Genomic DNA, 22,625 nt, shown 5'->3' on the forward strand with positions numbered 1-22,625 from the left:
CTAGGGAACGATCAAAGCGTAGACTGTTTCAGACGTTACTCCCATGGAGGAAAGTGCGCATGGTGACTATAGTATTCAATCCCGATGGTATTTCTGTGTTTCATCAACACTCTGATAGTCCACAGATTACAGAATGCCACCAGATGTGCATCGGAAACCACTACTGGTATTCCACTGAACGATCAGAGCGTAGACTGTTTGAGTCATACTCCCTTAGAGGACAGTGCGCATGGTGACTGTTGTATTCACTCCCGATGAATTTTCTGTTTTTCATCAACACTCTGATAGTCCACAGATTACAGAATGCCACCAGATGTGCATCGGAAACCACTACTGGTATTCCACTGAACGATCAGAGCGTAGACTGTTTGAGTCATACTCCCTTAGAGGACAGTGCGCATGGTGACTGTTGTATTCACTCCCGATGAATTTTCTGTTTTTCATCAACACTCTGATAGTCCAGTGACTGCAGAATGCCACCAGTTGTGCATCGGAAACCACTACTGGTCTTCCAGGGAACGATCAAAACGTAATCTGTGTCAGACATTACTCCCATGGAGGAAAGTACGAATTGAGATTGTTGTATTCACTCCCGATGCAATTTCTGTGTTTCATCAACACTCTGATAGTCCACAGATTACAGAATGCCACCAGTTGTGTATCGGAAACCACTACTGGTCTTCCAGGGATCGATCAAATCGTAGACTGTTTGAGACATTACTCCCATGGAGGAAAGTGCGCATGGTGACTATTGTATTCAATCCCGATGCTATTTCTGTGTTTCATCAACACTCTGATAGTCCACAGATTACAGAATGCCACCAGACGTGCATCGGAAACTACTACTGGTATTCCAGGGAAAAATCAAAGCGTAGACTGTTTGAGACATTACTCACGTGGAGGAAAGTGCGCATGATGACTGTTGTATTCAATCCCAATGCAATTTCTGTGTTTCATCAACACTCAGATAGTCCACAGATTACAGAATGCCACCAGATGTGCATCGGAAACCACTACTGGTATTCCACTGAACGATCAGAGCGTAGACTGTTTGAGTCATACTCCCTTAGAGGAAAGTGCGCATGGTGACTGTTGTATTCACTCCCGATGAATTTTCTGTTTTTCATCAACACTCTGACAGTCCAGTGACTGCAGAATGCCACCAGTTGTGCATCGGAAACCACTACTGGTCTTCCAGGGAACGATCAAAACGTAGACTGTGTCAGACATTACTCCCATGGAGGAAAGTACGAATTGAGATTGTTGTATTCACTCCCGATGCAATTTCTGTGTTTCATCAACACTCTGATAGTCCACAGATTACAGAATGCCACCAGTTGTGTATCGGAAACCACTACTGGTCTTCCAGGGATCGATCAAATCGTAGACTGTTTGAGACATTACTCCCATGGAGGAAAGTGCGCATGGTGACTATTGTATTCAATCCCGATGCTATTTCTGTGTTTCATCAACACTCTGATAGTCCACAGATTACAGAATGCCACCAGACGTGCATCGGAAACTACTACTGGTATTCCAGGGAAAAATCAAAGCGTAGACTGTTTGAGACATTACTCCCGTGGAGGAAAGTGCGCATTATGTCTGTTGTATTCAATCCCGATGCAATTTCTGTGTTTCATCAACACTCTGATAGTCCACAGATTACAGAATGCCACCAGATGTGCATCGGAAACTACTACTGGTCTTCCAGGGACGATCAATGCGTACACTGTTTGAGACATTACTCCCATGGAGGAAAGTGCGCATGGTGACTGTTGTATTCAATAACGATGCAATTTCTGTGTTTCATCAACACTCCGATAGTCCACAGATTACAGAATGATTCCAGATGTGCATCGGAAATTACTACTGGACTTCCAGGGAACGATCAGAGCGTTGCCTGTTTGAGACATTACTCCCATTGAGGAAAGTGCGAATATTGACTGTCGTATTCAATCCCGATGCAATTTCTGTGTTTCATCAACACTCTGATTGTCCCCAAATTACAGAATGCCACCAGATGTATATCGGGAACTACTACTGGTCTTCCAGGAAACGATCAAAACGTAGACTGTTTGAGACATTACTCCCATGGAGGAAAGTGCGCATGGTGACTGTTGTATTTAATCCCGATGCTATTTCTGCGTTTCATCAACACTCTGATAGTCCACAAAAATTCAGAATGCCACCAGTTGTACATCGGGAACTACTAGTGGTCTTCCAGGGAACGATCAAAGCGTAGACTGTTTGAGACATTACTCCCATGGAGGGAAGTGCGCATGGTGACTGTTGTATTCGATCCCGATGCAATTTCTCTATTTCATCAACACTCTGATAGTCCACAGATTACAGAATTCCACCAGATGTGCATCGGAAATTACTACTGGTATTCCAGGGAACGATCAAATCGTAGACTGTTTGAGATATCACTCCTGTGGAGGAAAGTGCGCATGGTGACTGTTGTATTCAATCCCGATGCATTTTCTGTGTTTCATCAACACCCTGATAGTCGACAGATTACAGAATGAGATCAGTTGTGCATCGGAAAAAACTAATGGTCTTCCAGGGAACGATCAAAGCGTAGAATGTTTGCGACATTACTCCCATGGAGGAAAGTGCGGATGGTGACTGTTGTATTCAATCCCGATGCAATTTCTGTGTTTCATCAACACTCCGATAGTCCACAGATTGCAGAATGATTCCAGATGTGCATCGGAAATTACTACTGGTCTTGCAGGGAACGATCAGAGCGTAGACTGTTTGAGACATTACTCCCATGGAGGAAAGTGCGAATATTGACTGTCGTATTCAATCCCGATGCAATTTCTGTGTTTCATCAACACTCTGATAGTCCACAGATTACAGAATGCCACCAGATGTGCATCGGAAACCACTACTGGTATTCCACTGAACGATCAGAGCGTACACTGTTTGAGTCATACTCCCTTAGAGGACAGTGCGCATGGTGACTGTTGTATTCACTCCCGATGAATTTTCTGTTTTTCATCAACACTCTGATAGTCCAGTGACTGCAGAATGCCACCAGTTGTGCATCGGAAACCACTACTGGTCTTCCAGGGAACGATCAAAACGTAATCTGTGTCAGACATTACTCCCATGGAGGAAAGTACGAATTGAGATTGTTGTATTCACTCCCGATGCAATTTCTGTGTTTCATCAACACTCTGATAGTCCACAGATTACAGAATGCCACCAGTTGTGTATCGGAAACCACTACTGGTCTTCCAGGGATCGATCAAATCGTAGACTGTTTGAGACATTACTCCCATGGAGGAAAGTGCGCATGGTGACTATTGTATTCAATCCCGATGCTATTTCTGTGTTTCATCAACACTCTGATAGTCCACAGATTACAGAATGCCACCAGACGTGCATCGGAAACTACTACTGGTATTCCAGGGAAAAATCAAAGCGTAGACTGTTTGAGACATTACTCACGTGGAGGAAAGTGCGCATGATGACTGTTGTATTCAATCCCAATGCAATTTCTGTGTTTCATCAACACTCAGATAGTCCACAGATTACAGAATGCCACCAGATGTGCATCGGAAACCACTACTGGTATTCCACTGAACGATCAGAGCGTAGACTGTTTGAGTCATACTCCCTTAGAGGAAAGTGCGCATGGTGACTGTTGTATTCACTCCCGATGAATTTTCTGTTTTTCATCAACACTCTGACAGTCCAGTGACTGCAGAATGCCACCAGTTGTGCATCGGAAACCACTACTGGTCTTCCAGGGAACGATCAAAACGTAGACTGTGTCAGACATTACTCCCATGGAGGAAAGTACGAATTGAGATTGTTGTATTCACTCCCGATGCAATTTCTGTGTTTCATCAACACTCTGATAGTCCACAGATTACAGAATGCCACCAGTTGTGTATCGGAAACCACTACTGGTCTTCCAGGGATCGATCAAATCGTAGACTGTTTGAGACATTACTCCCAAGGAGGAAAGTGCGCATGGTGACTATTGTATTCAATCCCGATGCTATTTCTGTGTTTCATCAACACTCTGATAGTCCACAGATTACAGAATGCCACCAGACGTGCATCGGAAACTACTACTGGTATTCCAGGGAAAAATCAAAGCGTAGACTGTTTGAGACATTACTCCCGTGGAGGAAAGTGCGCATTATGTCTGTTGTATTCAATCCCGATGCAATTTCTGTGTTTCATCAACACTCTGATAGTCCCCAAATTACAGAATGCCACCAGATGTATATCGGGAACTACTACTGGTCTTCCAGGAAACGATCAAAACGTAGACTGTTTGAGACATTACTCCCATGGAGGAAAGTGCGCATGGTGACTGTTGTATTTAATCCCGATGCTATTTCTGCGTTTCATCAACACTCTGATAGTCCACAAAAATTCAGAATGCCACCAGTTGTACATCGGGAACTACTAGTGGTCTTCCAGGGAACGATCAAAGCGTAGACTGTTTGAGACATTACTCCCATGGAGGGAAGTGCGCATGGTGACTGTTGTATTCGATCCCGATGCAATTTCTCTATTTCATCAACACTCTGATAGTCCACAGATTACAGAATTCCACCAGATGTGCATCGGAAATTACTACTGGTATTCCAGGGAACGATCAAATCGTAGACTGTTTGAGATATCACTCCTGTGGAGGAAAGTGCGCATGGTGACTGTTGTATTCAATCCCGATGCATTTTCTGTGTTTCATCAACACCCTGATAGTCGACAGATTACAGAATGAGATCAGTTGTGCATCGGAAAAAACTAATGGTCTTCCAGGGAACGATCAAAGCGTAGAATGTTTGCGACATTACTCCCATGGAGGAAAGTGCGGATGGTGACTGTTGTATTCAATCCCGATGCAATTTCTGTGTTTCATCAACACTCCGATAGTCCACAGATTGCAGAATGATTCCAGATGTGCATCGGAAATTACTACTGGTCTTGCAGGGAACGATCAGAGCGTAGACTGTTTGAGACATTACTCCCATGGAGGAAAGTGCGCATGGTGACTATTGTATTCAATCCCGATGCTATTTCTGTGTTTCATCAACACTCTGATAGTCCACAGATTACAGAATGCCACCAGACGTGCATCGGAAACTACTACTGGTATTCCAGGGAAAAATCAAAGCGTAGACTGTTTGAGACATTACTCACGTGGAGGAAAGTGCGCATGATGACTGTTGTATTCAATCCCAATGCAATTTCTGTGTTTCATCAACACTCTGATAGTCCACAGATTACAGAATGCCACCAGATGTGCTTCGGAAACCACTACTGGTATTCCACTGAACGATCAGAGCGTAGACTGTTTGAGTCATACTCCCTTAGAGGAAAGTGCGCATGGTGACTGTTGTATTCACTCCCGATGAATTTTCTGTTTTTCATCAACACTCTGACAGTCCAGTGACTGCAGAATGCCACCAGTTGTGCATCGGAAACCACTACTGGTCTTCCAGGGAACGATCAAAACGTAGACTGTGTCAGACATTACTCCCATGGAGGAAAGTACGAATTGAGATTGTTGTATTCACTCCCGATGCAATTTCTGTGTTTCATCAACACTCTGATAGTCCCCAGATTACAGAATGCCACCAGTTGTGTATCGGAAACCACTACTGGTCTTCCAGGGATCGATCAAATCGTAGACTGTTTGAGACATTACTCCCATGGAGGAAAGTGCGCATGGTGACTGTTGTATTTAATCCCGATGCTATTTCTGCGTTTCATCAACACTCTGATAGTCCACAAAAATTCAGAATGCCACCAGTTGTACATCGGGAACTACTAGTGGTCTTCCAGGGAACGATCAAAGCGTAGACTGTTTGAGACATTACTCCCATGGAGGGAAGTGCGCATGGTGACTGTTGTATTCGATCCCGATGCAATTTCTCTATTTCATCAACACTCTGATAGTCCACAGATTACAGAATGCCACCAGTTGTGTATCGGAAACCACTACTGGTCTTCCAGGGATCGATCAAATCGTAGACTGTTTGAGACATTACTCCCATGGAGGAAAGTGCGCATGGTGACTATTGTATTCAATCCCGATGCTATTTCTGTGTTTCATCAACACTCCGATAGTCCACAGATTACAGAATGATTGCAGACGTGCATCGGAAACTACTACTGGTATTCCAGGGAAAAATCAAAGCGTAGACTGTTTGAGACATTACTCACGTGGAGGAAAGTGCGCATGATGACTGTTGTATTCAATCCCAATGCAATTTCTATGTTTCATCAACACTCAGATAGTCCACAGATTACAGAATGCCACCAGATGTGCATCGGAAACCACTACTGGTATTCCACTGAACGATCAGAGCGTAGACTGTTTGAGTCATACTCCCTTAGAGGAAAGTGCGCATGGTGACTGTTGTATTCACTCCCGATGAATTTTCTGTTTTTCATCAACACTCTGACAGTCCAGTGACTGCAGAATGCCACCAGTTGTGCATCGGAAACCACTACTGGTCTTCCAGGGAACGATCAAAACGTAGACTGTGTCAGACATTACTCCCATGGAGGAAAGTACGAATTGAGATTGTTGTATTCACTCCCGATGCAATTTCGGTGTTTCATCAACACCCTGATAGTCCACAGATTACAGAATGCCACCAGTTGTGTATCGGAAACCACTACTGGTCTCCCAGGGATCGATCAAATCGTAGACTGTTTGAGACATTACTCCCATGGAGGAAAGTGCGCATGGTGACTATTGTATTCAATCCCGATGCTATTTCTGTGTTTCATCAACACTCTGATAGTCCACAGATTACAGAATGCCACCAGACGTGCATCGGAAACTACTACTGGTAGTCCAGGGAAAAATCAAAGCGTAGACTGTTTGAGACATTACTCACGTGGAGGAAAGTGCGCATGATGACTGTTGTATTCAATCCCAATGCAATTTCTGTGTTTCATCAACACTCAGATAGTCCACAGATTACAGAATGCTACCAGATGTGCATCGGAAACAACTACTGGTATTCCAGGGAATGATCAAAGCGTAGACTGTTTGAGACATTACTCCCGTGGAGGAAAGTGCGCATTATGTCTGTTGTATTCAATCCCGATGCAATTTCTGTGTTTCATCAACACTCTGATAGTCCACAGATTACAGAATGCCACCAGATGTGCATCGGAAACTACTACTGGTCTTCCAGGGACGATCAATGCGTACACTGTTTGAGACATTACTCCCATGGAGGAAAGTGCGCATGGTGACTGTTGTATTTAATAACGATGCAATTTCTGTGTTTCATCAACACTCCGATAGTCCACAGATTACAGAATGATTCCAGATGTGCATCGGAAATTACTACTGGACTTCCAGGGAACGATCAGAGCGTAGCCTGTTTGAGACATTACTCCCATTGAGGAAAGTGCGAATATTGACTGTCGTATTCAATCCCGATGCAATTTCTGTGTTTCATCAACACTCTGATAGTCCACAGATTACAGAATGCCACCAGATGTGCATCGGAAACCACTACTGGTATTCCACTGAACGATCAGAGCGTAGACTGTTTGAGTCATACTCCCTTAGAGGACAGTGCGCATGGTGACTGTTGTATTCACTCCCGATGAATTTTCTGTTTTTCATCAACACTCTGATAGTCCAGTGACTGCAGAATGCCACCAGTTGTGCATCGGAAACCACTACTGGTCTTCCAGGGAACGATCAAAACGTAATCTGTGTCAGACATTACTCCCATGGAGGAAAGTACGAATTGAGATTGTTGTATTCACTCCCGATGCAATTTCTGTGTTTCATCAACACTCTGATAGTCCACAGATTACAGAATGCCACCAGTTGTGTATCGGAAACCACTACTGGTCTTCCAGGGATCGATCAAATCGTAGACTGTTTGAGACATTACTCCCATGGAGGAAAGTGCGCATGGTGACTATTGTATTCAATCCCGATGCTATTTCTGTGTTTCATCAACACTCTGATAGTCCACAGATTACAGAATGCCACCAGACGTGCATCGGAAACTACTACTGGTATTCCAGGGAAAAATCAAAGCGTAGACTGTTTGAGACATTACTCACGTGGAGGAAAGTGCGCATGATGACTGTTGTATTCAATCCCAATGCAATTTCTGTGTTTCATCAACACTCAGATAGTCCACAGATTACAGAATGCCACCAGATGTGCATCGGAAACCACTACTGGTATTCCACTGAACGATCAGAGCGTAGACTGTTTGAGTCATACTCCCTTAGAGGAAAGTGCGCATGGTGACTGTTGTATTCACTCCCGATGAATTTTCTGTTTTTCATCAACACTCTGACAGTCCAGTGACTGCAGAATGCCACCAGTTGTGCATCGGAAACCACTACTGGTCTTCCAGGGAACGATCAAAACGTAGACTGTGTCAGACATTACTCCCATGGAGGAAAGTACGAATTGAGATTGTTGTATTCACTCCCGATGCAATTTCTGTGTTTCATCAACACTCTGATAGTCCACAGATTACAGAATGCCACCAGTTGTGTATCGGAAACCACTACTGGTCTTCCAGGGATCGATCAAATCGTAGACTGTTTGAGACATTACTCCCATGGAGGAAAGTGCGCATGGTGACTATTGTATTCAATCCCGATGCTATTTCTGTGTTTCATCAACACTCTGATAGTCCACAGATTACAGAATGCCACCAGACGTGCATCGGAAACTACTACTGGTATTCCAGGGAAAAATCAAAGCGTAGACTGTTTGAGACATTACTCCCGTGGAGGAAAGTGCGCATTATGTCTGTTGTATTCAATCCCGATGCAATTTCTGTGTTTCATCAACACTCTGATAGTCCACAGATTACAGAATGCCACCAGATGTGCATCGGAAACTACTACTGGTCTTCCAGGGACGATCAATGCGTACACTGTTTGAGACATTACTCCCATGGAGGAAAGTGCGCATGGTGACTGTTGTATTCAATAACGATGCAATTTCTGTGTTTCATCAACACTCCGATAGTCCACAGATTACAGAATGATTCCAGATGTGCATCGGAAATTACTACTGGACTTCCAGGGAACGATCAGAGCGTTGCCTGTTTGAGACATTACTCCCATTGAGGAAAGTGCGAATATTGACTGTCGTATTCAATCCCGATGCAATTTCTGTGTTTCATCAACACTCTGATTGTCCCCAAATTACAGAATGCCACCAGATGTATATCGGGAACTACTACTGGTCTTCCAGGAAACGATCAAAACGTAGACTGTTTGAGACATTACTCCCATGGAGGAAAGTGCGCATGGTGACTGTTGTATTTAATCCCGATGCTACTTCTGCGTTTCATCAACACTCTGATAGTCCACAAAAATTCAGAATGCCACCAGTTGTACATCGGGAACTACTAGTGGTCTTCCAGGGAACGATCAAAGCGTAGACTGTTTGAGACATTACTCCCATGGAGGGAAGTGCGCATGGTGACTGTTGTATTCGATCCCGATGCAATTTCTCTATTTCATCAACACTCTGATAGTCCACAGATTACAGAATTCCACCAGATGTGCATCGGAAATTACTACTGGTATTCCAGGGAACGATCAAATCGTAGACTGTTTGAGATATCACTCCTGTGGAGGAAAGTGCGCATGGTGACTGTTGTATTCAATCCCGATGCATTTTCTGTGTTTCATCAACACCCTGATAGTCGACAGATTACAGAATGAGATCAGTTGTGCATCGGAAAAAACTAATGGTCTTCCAGGGAACGATCAAAGCGTAGAATGTTTGCGACATTACTCCCATGGAGGAAAGTGCGGATGGTGACTGTTGTATTCAATCCCGATGCAATTTCTGTGTTTCATCAACACTCCGATAGTCCACATATTGCAGAATGATTCCAGATGTGCATCGGAAATTACTACTGGTCTTGCAGGGAACGATCAGAGCGTAGACTGTTTGAGACATTACTCCCATGGAGGAAAGTGCGCATGGTGACTATTGTATTCAATCCCGATGCTATTTCTGTGTTTCATCAACACTCTGATAGTCCACAGATTACAGAATGCCACCAGACGTGCATCGGAAACTACTACTGGTATTCCAGGGAAAAATCAAAGCGTAGACTGTTTGAGACATTACTCACGTGGAGGAAAGTGCGCATGATGACTGTTGTATTCAATCCCAATGCAATTTCTGTGTTTCATCAACACTCTGATAGTCCACAGATTACAGAATGCCACCAGATGTGCATCGGAAACCACTACTGGTATTCCACTGAACGATCAGAGCGTAGACTGTTTGAGTCATACTCCCTTAGAGGAAAGTGCGCATGGTGACTGTTGTATTCACTCCCGATGAATTTTCTGTTTTTCATCAACACTCTGACAGTCCAGTGACTGCAGAATGCCACCAGTTGTGCATCGGAAACCACTACTGGTCTTCCAGGGAACGATCAAAACGTAGACTGTGTCAGACATTACTCCCATGGAGGAAAGTACGAATTGAGATTGTTGTATTCACTCCCGATGCAATTTCTGTGTTTCATCAACACTCTGATAGTCCCCAGATTACAGAATGCCACCAGTTGTGTATCGGAAACCACTACTGGTCTTCCAGGGATCGATCAAATCGTAGACTGTTTGAGACATTACTCCCATGGAGGAAAGTGCGCATGGTGACTATTGTATTCAATCCCGATGCTATTTCTGTGTTTCATCAACACTCTGATAGTCCACAGATTACAGAATGCCACCAGACGTGCATCGGAAACTACTACTGGTATTCCAGGGAAAAATCAAAGCGTAGACTGTTTGAGACATTACTCACGTGGAGGAAAGTGCGCATGATGACTGTTGTATTCAATCCCAATGCAATTTCTGTGTTTCATCAACACTCAGATAGTCCACAGATTACAGAATGCTACCAGATGTGCATCGGAAACAACTACTGGTATTCCAGGGAATGATCAAAGCGTAGACTGTTTGAGACATTACTCCCGTGGAGGAAAGTGCGCATTATGTCTGTTGTATTCAATCCCGATGCAATTTCTGTGTTTCATCAACACTCTGATAGTCCACAGATTACAGAATGCCACCAGATGTGCATCGGAAACTACTACTGGTCTTCCAGGGACGATCAATGCGTACACTGTTTGAGACATTACTCCCATGGAGGAAAGTGCGCATGGTGACTGTTGTATTCAATAACGATGCAATTTCTGTGTTTCATCAACACTCCGATAGTCCACAGATTACAGAATGATTCCAGATGTGCATCGGAAATTACTACTGGACTTCCAGGGAACGATCAGAGCGTAGCCTGTTTGAGACATTACTCCCATTGAGGAAAGTGCGAATATTGACTGTCGTATTCAATCCCGATGCAATTTCTGTGTTTCATCAACACTCTGATTGTCCCCAAATTACAGAATGCCACCAGATGTAAATCGGGAACTACTACTGGTCTTGCAGGGAACGATCAAAACGTAGACTGTTTGAGACATTACTCCCATGGAGGAAAGTGCGCATGGTGACTGTTGTATTTAATCCCGATGCTATTTCTGCGTTTCATCAACACTCTGATAGTCCACAGATTACAGAATTCCACCAGATGTGCATCGGAAACTACTACTGGTATTCCAGGGAAAAATCAAAGCGTAGACTGTTTGAAGCATTACTCACGTGGAGGAAAGTGCGCATGATGAGTGTTGTATTCAATCCCGATGCAATTTCTATGTTTCATCAACACTCTTATAGTCCACAGAATACAGAATGCCAAAAGTTGTGTATCGGAGACCACTACTGGTCTTCCAGGGATCGATCAAAGTTTAGACTGTTTGCGTCATTACTCCCATGGAGGAAAGTGCGGATGGTGACTGTTGTATTCAATCCCGATGCAATTTCTGTGTTTCATCAACACTCTGATAGTCCACAGATTACAGAATGCCACCAGATGTGCATCGGAAACCACTACTGGTATTCCACTGAACGATCAGAGCGTAGACTGTTTGAGTCATACTCCCTTAGAGGAAAGTGCGCATGGTGACTGTTGTATTCACTCCCGATGAATTTTCTGTTTTTCATCAACACTCTGATAGTCCAGTGACTGCAGAATGCCACCAGTTGTGCATCGGGAACCACTACTGGTCTTCCAGGGAACGATCAAAACGTAATCTGTGTCAGACATTACTCCCATGGAGGAAAGTACGAATTGAGATTGTTGTATTCACTCCCGATGCAATTTCTGTGTTTCATCAACACTCTGATAGTCCACAGATTACAGAATGCCACCAGTTGTGTATCGGAAACCACTACTGGTCTTCCAGGGATCGATCAAATCGTAGACTGTTTGAGACATTACTCCCATGGAGGAAAGTGCGCATGGTGACTATTGTATTCAATCCCGATGCTATTTCTGTGTTTCATCAACACTCTGATAGTCCACAGATTACAGAATGCCACCAGACGTGCATCGGAAACTACTACTGGTATTCCAGGGAAAAATCAAAGCGTAGACTGTTTGAGACATTACTCACGTGGAGGAAAGTGCGCATGATGACTGTTGTATTCAATCCCAATGCAATTTCTGTGTTTCATCAACACTCAGATAGTCCACAGATTACAGAATGCCACCAGATGTGCATCGGAAACCACTACTGGTATTCCACTGAACGATCAGAGCGTAGACTGTTTGAGTCATACTCCCTTAGAGGAAAGTGCGCATGGTGACTGTTGTATTCACTCCCGATGAATTTTCTGTTTTTCATCAACACTCTGACAGTCCAGTGACTGCAGAATGCCACCAGTTGTGCATCGGAAACCACTACTGGTCTTCCAGGGAACGATCAAAACGTAGACTGTGTCAGACATTACTCCCATGGAGGAAAGTACGAATTGAGATTGTTGTATTCACTCCCGATGCAATTTCTGTGTTTCATCAACACTCTGATAGTCCACAGATTACAGAATGCCACCAGTTGTGTATCGGAAACCACTACTGGTCTTCCAGGGATCGATCAAATCGTAGACTGTTTGAGACATTACTCCCATGGAGGAAAGTGCGCATGGTGACTATTGTATTCAATCCCGATGCTATTTCTGTGTTTCATCAACACTCTGATAGTCCACAGATTACAGAATGCCACCAGACGTGCATCGGAAACTACTACTGGTATTCCAGGGAAAAATCAAAGCGTAGACTGTTTGAGACATTACTCCCGTGGAGGAAAGTGCGCATTATGTCTGTTGTATTCAATCCCGATGCAATTTCTGTGTTTCATCAACACTCTGATAGTCCACAGATTACAGAATGCCACCAGATGTGCATCGGAAACTACTACTGGTCTTCCAGGGACGATCAATGCGTACACTGTTTGAGACATTACTCCCATGGAGGAAAGTGCGCATGGTGACTGTTGTATTCAATAACGATGCAATTTCTGTGTTTCATCAACACTCCGATAGTCCACAGATTACAGAATGATTCCAGATGTGCATCGGAAATTACTACTGGACTTCCAGGGAACGATCAGAGCGTAGCCTGTTTGAGACATTACTCCCATTGAGGAAAGTGCGAATATTGACTGTCGTATTCAATCCCAATGCAATTTCTGTGTTTCATCAACACTCTGATTGTCCCCAAATTACAGAATGCCACCAGATGTATATCGGGAACTACTACTGGTCTTCCAGGAAACGATCAAAACGTAGACTGTTTGAGACATTACTCACATGGAGGAAAGTGCGCATGGTGACTGTTGTATTTAATCCCGATGCTATTTCTGCATTTTATCAACACTCTGATAGTCCACAAAAATTCAGAATGCCACCAGTTGTACATCGGGAACTACTAGTGGTCTTCCAGGGAACGATCAAAGCGTAGACTGTTTGAGACATTACTCCCATGGAGGGAAGTGCGCATGGTGACTGTTGTATTCGATCCCGATGCAATTTCTATATTTCATCAACACTCTGATAGTCCACAGATTACAGAATTCCACCAGATGTGCATCGGAAACCACTACTGGTATTCCACTGAACGATCAGAGCGTAGACTGTTTGAGTCATACTCCCTTAGAGGAAAGTGCGCATGGTGACTGTTGTATTCACTCCCGATGAATTTTCTGTTTTTCATCAACACTCTGACAGTCCAGTGACTGCAGAATGCCACCAGTTGTGCATCGGAAACCACTACTGGTCTTCCAGGGAACGATCAAAACGTAGACTGTGTCAGACATTACTCCCATGGAGGAAAGTACGAATTGAGATTGTTGTATTCACTCCCGATGCAATTTCTGTGTTTCATCAACACTCTGATAGTCCACAGATTACAGAATGCCACCAGTTGTGTATCGGAAACCACTACTGGTCTTCCAGGGATCGATCAAATCGTAGACTGTTTGAGACATTACTCCCATGGAGGAAAGTGCGCATGGTGACTATTGTATTCAATCCCGATGCTATTTCTGTGTTTCATCAACACTCTGATAGTCCACAGATTACAGAATGCCACCAGACGTGCATCGGAAACTACTACTGGTATTCCAGGGAAAAATCAAAGCGTAGACTGTTTGAGACATTACTCACGTGGAGGAAAGTGCGCATGATGACTGTTGTATTCAATCCCAATGCAATTTCTGTGTTTCATCAACACTCTGATAGTCCACAGATTACAGAATGCTACCAGATGTGCATCGGAAACAACTACTGGTATTCCAGGGAATGATCAAAGCGTAGACTGTTTGAGACATTACTCCCGTGGAGGAAAGTGCGCATTATGTCTGTTGTATTCAATCCCGATGCAATTTCTGTGTTTCATAACACTCTGATAGTCCACAGATTACAGAATGCTACCAGATGTGCATCGGAAACTACTACTGGTCTTCCAGGGACGATCAATGCGTACACTGTTTGAGACATTACTCCCATGGAGGAATGTGCGCATGGTGACTGTTGTATTCAATAACGATGCAATTTCTGTGTTTCATCAACACTCCGATAGTCCACAGATTACAGAATGATTCCAGATGTGCATCGGAAATTACTACTGGACTTCCAGGGAACGATCAGAGCGTAGCCTGTTTGAGACATTACTCCCATTGAGGAAAGTGCGAATATTGACTGTCGTATTCAATCCCGATGCAATTTCTGTGTTTCATCAACACTCTGATTGTCCCCAAATTACAGAATGCCACCAGATGTATATCGGGAACTACTACTGGTCTTCCAGGAAACGATCAAAACGTAGACTGTTTGAGACATTACTCACATGGAGGAAAGTGCGCATGGTGACTGTTGTATTTAATCCCGATGCTATTTCTGCTTTTCAGCAACACTCTGATAGTCCACAAAAATTCAGAATGCCACCAGTTGTACATCGGGAACTACTAGTGGTCTTCCAGGGAACGATCAAAGCGTAGACTGTTTGAGACATTACTCCCATGGAGGGAAGTGCGCATGGTGACTGTTGTATTCGATCCCGATGCAATTTCTATATTTCATCAACACTCTGATAGTCCACAGATTACAGAATTCCACCAGATGTGCATCGGAAATTACTACTGGTATTCCAGGGAACGATCAAATCGTAGACTGTTTGAGATATCACTCCTGTGGAGGAAAGTGCGCATGGTGACTGTTGTATTCAATCCCGATGCATTTTCTGTGTTTCATCAACACCCTGATAGTCGACAGATTACAGAATGAGATCAGTTGTGCATCGGAAAAAACTAATGGTCTTCCAGGGAACGATCAAAGCGTAGAATGTTAGCGACATTACTCCCATGGAGGAAAGTGCGGATGGTGACTGTTGTATTCAATCCCGATGCAATTTCTGTGTTTCATCAACACTCTGATAGTCCACAAATTACAGAATGCCACCAGATGTGCATCGGATACTACTACTGGTCTTCCAGGGACGATCAATGCGTAGACTGTTTGAGACATTACTCCCATGGAGGAAAGTGCGCATGGTGACTGTTGTATTCAATCCCGATGCAACTTCTGTGTTTCATCAACACTCCGATAGTCCACAGATTGCAGAATGATTCCAGATGTGCATCGGAAATTACTACTGGTCTTCCAGGGAACGATCAGAGCGTAGACTGTTTGAGACATTACTCCCATGGAGGAAAGTGCGCATGGTGACTATTGTATTCAATCCCGATGCTATTTCTGTGTTTCATCAACACTCTGATAGTCCACAGATTACAGAATGCCACCAGACGTGCATCGGAAACTACTACTGGTATTCCAGGGAAAAATCAAAGCGTAGACTGTTTGAGACATTACTCACGTGGAGGAAAGTGCGCATGATGACTGTTGTATTCAATCCCAATGCAATTTCTGTGTTTCATCAACACTCAGATAGTCCACAGATTACAGAATGCCACCAGATGTGCATCGGAAACCACTACTGGTATTCCACTGAACGATCAGAGCGTAGACTGTTTGAGTTATACTCCCTTAGAGGAAAGTGCGCATGGTGACTGTTGTATTCACTCCCGATGAATTTTCTGTTTTTCATCAACACTCTGACAGTCCAGTGACTGCAGAATGCCACCAGTTGTGCATCGCAAACAACTACTGGTCTTCCAGGGAACGATCAAAACGTAGACTGTGTCAGACATTACTCCCATGGAGGAAAGTACGAATTGAGATTGTTGTATTCACTCCCGATGCAATTTCTGTGTTTCATCAACACTCAGATAGTCCACAGATTACAGAATGCCACCAGATGTGCATCGGAAACCACTACTGGTATTCCACTGAACGATCAGAGCGTAGACTGTTTGAGTCATACTCCCTTAGAGGAAAGTTCGCATGGTGACTGTTGTATTCACTCCCGATGAATTTTCTGTTTTTCATCAACACTCTGATAGTCCAGTGACTGCAGAATGCCACCAGTTGTGCATCGGAAACCACTACTGGTCTTCCAGGGAACGATCAAAACGTAGACTGTGTCAGACATTACTCCCATGGAGGAAAGTACGAATTGAGATTGTTGTATTCACTCCCGATGCAATTTCTGTGTTTCATCAACACTCTGATAGTCCACAGATTACAGAATGCCACCAGTTGTGTATCGGAAACCACTACTGGTCTTCCAGGGATCGATCAAATCGTAGACTGTTTGAGACATTACTCCCATGGAGGAAAGTGCGCATGGTGACTATTGTATTCAATCCCGATGCTATTTCTGTGTTTCATCAACACTCTGATAGTCCACAGATTACAGAATGCCACCAGACGTGCATCGGAAACTACTACTGGTATTCCAGGGAAAAATCAAAGCGTAGACTGTTTGAGACATTACTCACGTGGAGGAAAGTGCGCATGATGACTGTTGTATTCAATCCCAATGCAATTTCTGTGTTTCATCAACACTCAGATAGTCCACAGATTACAGAATGCCACCAGATGTCCATCGGAAACAACTACTGATATTCCAGGGAATGATCAAAGCGTAGACTGTTTGAGACATTACTCCCGTGGAGAAAGTGCGCATTATGTCTGTTGTATTCAATCCCGATGCAATTTCTGTGTTTCATCAACACTCTGATAGTCCACAGATTACAGAATGCCACCAGATGTGCATCGGAAACTACTACTGGTCTTCCAGGGACGATCAATGCGTACACTGTTTGAGACATTACTCCGATGAAGGAAAGTGCGCATGGTGACTGTTGTATTCAATAACGATGCAATTTCTGTGTTTCATCAACACTCCGATAGTCCACAGACTACAGAATGATTCCAGATGTGCATCGGAAATTACTACTGGACTTCCAGGGAACGATCAGAGCGTAGACTGTTTGAGACATTACTCCCATTGAGGAAAGTGCGAATATTGACTGTCGTATTCAATCCCGATGCAATTTCTGTGTTTCATCAACACTCTGATTGTCCCCAAATTACAGAATGCCACCAGATGTATATCGGTAACTACTACTGGTCTTCCAGGAAACGATCAAAACGTAGACTGTTTGAGACATTACTCCCATGGAGGAAAGTGCGCATGGTGACTGTTGTATTTAATCCCGATGCTATTTCTGCGTTTCATCAACACTCTGATAGTCCACAAAAATTCAGAATGCCACCAGTTGTACATCGGGAACTACCAGTGGTCTTCCAGGGAACGATCAGAGCGTAGACTGTTTGAGACATTACTCCCATTGAGGAAAGTGCGAATATTGACTGTTGTATTCAATCCCGATGCAATTTCTGTGTTTCAGCAACACTCTGATCGTCCCCAAATTACAGAATGAGACCAGATGTATATCGGGAACTACTACTGGTATTCCAGGGACGATCAATGCGTAGACTGTTTGAGACATTACTCCCATGGAGGAAAGTGCGCATGGTGACTGTTGTAGTCAATCCCGATGCTATTTCTGTGTTTCCTCAACACTCTGATAGTCCACAGATTACAGAATGCCACCAGATGTGCATCGGAAACTACTACTGGTCTTCCAGGGAACGATCAAATCGTAGACAGTTTGAGACATTACTCCCATGGAGGTAAGTGCGCATGGTGACTGTTGTAGTCAATCCCGATGCTATTTCTGTGTTTCCTCAACACTCTGATAGTCCACAGATTACAGAATGCCACCAGATGTGCATCGGAAACTACTACTGGTATTCCAGGGAACGATCAAAGCGTAGACTGTTAGAGATATCACTCCCGTGGAGGAAAGTGCGCATTGTGACTGTTGTATTCAATCCCGAAGCATTTTCTGTATTTCATCAACACCCTGATAGTCCACAGGTTACAGAATGAGACCAGTTGTGCATCGGAAACCACTACTGGTCTTCCAGGGAACGATCAAAGCGTAGACTGTTTGTGACATTACTCCCATGGAGGAAAGTGCGAATATTGACTGTTGTATTCAGTCCCGATGCAATTTCTGTGTTCCATCAACACTCTGTTAGTCCGCAGATTACAGAATGCCACCAGATGTGCATCGGAGACTACTACTGGTCTTCCAGGGAATGATCATATCATAGACTGTTTGAGACATTACTCCCATGGAGGAAAGTGCGCATGGTGACTGTTGTATTCAATCCCGATGCAATTTCTGTGTTTCATCAACACTCCGATAGTCAACAAGTTACAGAATGCCACCAGATGTGCATCGGATACTACTACTGGTCTTCCAGGGACGATCAATGCGTAGCCTGTTTGAGACATTACTCCCATGGAGGAAAGTGCGCATGGTGACTGTTGTATTCAATCCCGATGCAATTTCTGTGTTTCATCAACACTCCGATAGTCCACAGATTACAGAATGATTCCAGATGTGCATCGGAAATTACTACTGGTCTTCCAGGGAACGATCAGAGCGTAGACTGTTTGAGACATTACTCCCATTGAGGAAAGTGCGAATATTGACTGTTGTATTCAATCCCGATGCAATTTCTGTGTTTCATCAACACTCTGATTGTCCCCAAATTACAGAATGCCACCAGATGTATATCGGGAACTACTACTGGTCTTCCAGGGACGATCAATGCGTAGACTGTTTCAGACGTTACTCCCATGGTGGAAAGTGCGCATGGTTACTGTTGTATTCAATCCCGATGCAATTTCTGTGTTTCATCAACTCTCCGATAGTCCACAGATTACAGAATGATTCCAGATGTGCATCGAAATTACTACTGGTCTTCCAGGGAACGATCAGAGCGTAGACTTTTTGAGACATTACTCCCATGGAGGAAAGTGCGAATATTGACTGTTGTATTCAGTCACGATGCAATTTCTGTGTTCCATCAACACTCTGTTAGTCCGCAGATTACAGAATGCCACCAGATGTGCATCGGAGACTACTACTGGTCTTCCAGGGAACGATCAAATCGTAGACTGTTTGAGACATTACTCCCATGGAGGAAAGTGCGCATGGTGACTGTTGTATTCAATCCCGATGCTATTTCTGTGTTTCATCAACACTCTGATAGTCCACAGATTACAGAATGCCACCAGATGTGCATCGGAAACTACTACTGGTATTCCAGGGAACGATCAAAGCGTAGACTGTTAGAGATATCACTCCCGTGGAGGAAAGTTCGCATGGTGACTGTTGTATTCAATCACGATGCATTTTCTGTATTCAATCAACACCCTGATAGTCCACAGGTTACAGAATGAGACCAGTTGTGCATCGGAAACCACTACTGGTCTTCCAGGGAACGATCAAAGCGTAGACTTTTTGAGCCATTACTCCCATGTAGGAAAGTGCGAATATTGACTGTTGTATTCAGTCCCGATGCAATTTCTGTGTTCCATCAACACTCTGTTAGTCCGCAGATTACAGAATGCCACCAGATGTGCATCGGAGACTACTACTGGTCTTCCAGGGAACGATCAAATCGTAGACTGTTTGAGACATTACTCCCATGGAGGAAAGTGCGCATGGTGACTGTTGTATTCAATCCCGATGCTATTTCTGTGTTTCATCAACACTCCGATAGTCCACAGATTACAGAATGATTACAGATGTGCATCGGAAATTACTACTGGTCTTCCAGGGAACGATCAGATCGTAGACTGTTTGAGACATTACTCCCATTGAGGAAAGAGCGAATATTGACTGTTGTATTCAATCCCATTGCAATTTCTGTGTTTCATCAACACTCTGATTGTCCCCAAATTACAGAATGCCACCAGATGTATATCGGGAACTACTACTGGTCTTCCAGGGAAAAATCAAAGCGTAGACTGTTTGAGACATTACTCACCTGGAGGAAAGTGCGCATGATGACTGTTGTATTCAATCCCGATGCAAATTCTGTGTTTCATCAACACTCTGATAGACCACAGATTACAGAATTCCACCAGAAGTGCATCTTAAACTACTAGTGGTATTCCAGTGAAAAATCAAAGCGTAGACTGTTTGAGACATTACTCACATGGAGAAAAGTGCGCATGGTTACTGTTGTATTCAATCCCGATGCAATTTCTGTGTTTCATCAACACTCTGATAGTCCACAGATTACAGAATTCCACAAGATGTACATCGGGAACTACTAGTGGTCTTCCAGGGAACGTTCAAAGCGTAGACTGTTTGAGACGTTACTCCCGTGGAGTAAAGTGCGCATAGTGACTGTTGTATTCAATCCCGATGCATTTTCTGTGTTTCATCAACACAATGATAGTCCACAGATTACAGAATGAGACCAGTTGTGCATCGGAAACCACTACTGGTCTTCCAGGGAAAGATCAAAGCGTAGACTGTTTGTGACATTACTCCCATGGAGGAAAGTGCGCATGGTGACTATTGTATTCAATCCCGATGCTATTTCTGTGTTTCATCAACACTCTGATAGTCCACAGATTACAGAATGCCACCAGACGTGCATCGGAAACTACTACTGGTATTCCAGGGAAAAATCAAAGCGTAGACTGTTTGAGACATTACTCACGTGGAGGAAAGTGCGCATGATGACTGTTGTATTCAATCCCAATGCAATTTCTGTGTTTCATCAACACTCTGATAGTCCACAGATTACAGAATGCTACCAGATGTGCATCGGAAACAACTACTGGTATTCCAGGGAATGATCAAAGCGTAGACTGTTTGAGACATTACTCCCGTGGAGGAAAGTGCGCATTATGTCTGTTGTATTCAATCCCGATGCAATTTCTGTTTTTCATCAACACTCTGATAGACCACAGATTACACAATTCCACCAGATGTGCATCTTAAACTACTAGTGGTATTCCAGGGAAAAATCAAAGCGTAGACTGTTTGAGACATTACTCACGTGGAGGAAAATGCGCATGGTGACTGGTGTATTCAATCCCGATGAAATATCTGTGTTTCATCAACACTCTGATAGTTCACAGATTACAGAATTCCACCAGATGTGCATCGGAAACTACTACTGGCATTCCAGGGTAAAGTCAAAGCGTAGACTGTTTGAGACCTTACTCACGTGGAGGAAAATGCGCATGATGACTGTTGTATTCAATCCCTATGCATTTTCCGTGTTTCATCAACACCCTGATAGTCCACAGATTACAGAATGAGATAAGTTGTGCATTGGAAAAAACTACTGGTCTCCCAGGGAACGATCAAAGCGTAGACTGTTTGAGACATTACTCCCATGGAGGAAAGTGCTGATGGTGACTGTTGTATTCAATCCCGATGCAATTTCTCTGTTTCATCAACACTCTGATAGTCCCCAACTTACAGAATGCCACCAGATGTATATCGGGAACTACTACTGGTCTTCCAGGGAACGATCAAAATCTAGACTGTTTTAGACATTACTCACGTGGAGGAAAGTGCGCATGGTGACTGTTGTATTCAATCCCGATGCTATTTCTGTGTTTCATCAACACTCTGATAGGCCGCAGATTACAGAATGCCACCAGATGTGCATCGGAAACTACTACTGGTATTCCAGGGAACGAACAAAGCGTAGACTGATAGAGATATCACTCCCGTGGAGGAAAGTGCGCATGGTGACTGTTGCATTCAATCCCGATGCATTTTCTGTGTTTCATCAACACCTTGATAGTCCACAGATTACAGAATGAGACCAGTTGTGCATCGGAAACCACTACTGGTCTTCCAGGGAACGATCAAAGCGTAGACTGTTTGAGACATTACTCCCATGGAGGAAAGTGCGCATGGTGACTGTTGTAT

The sequence above is a fragment of the Schistocerca gregaria genome, chromosome 8 (assembly GCF_023897955.1).
Source record: "Schistocerca gregaria isolate iqSchGreg1 chromosome 8, iqSchGreg1.2, whole genome shotgun sequence".
NCBI lineage: Eukaryota > Metazoa > Arthropoda > Insecta > Orthoptera > Acrididae > Schistocerca > Schistocerca gregaria.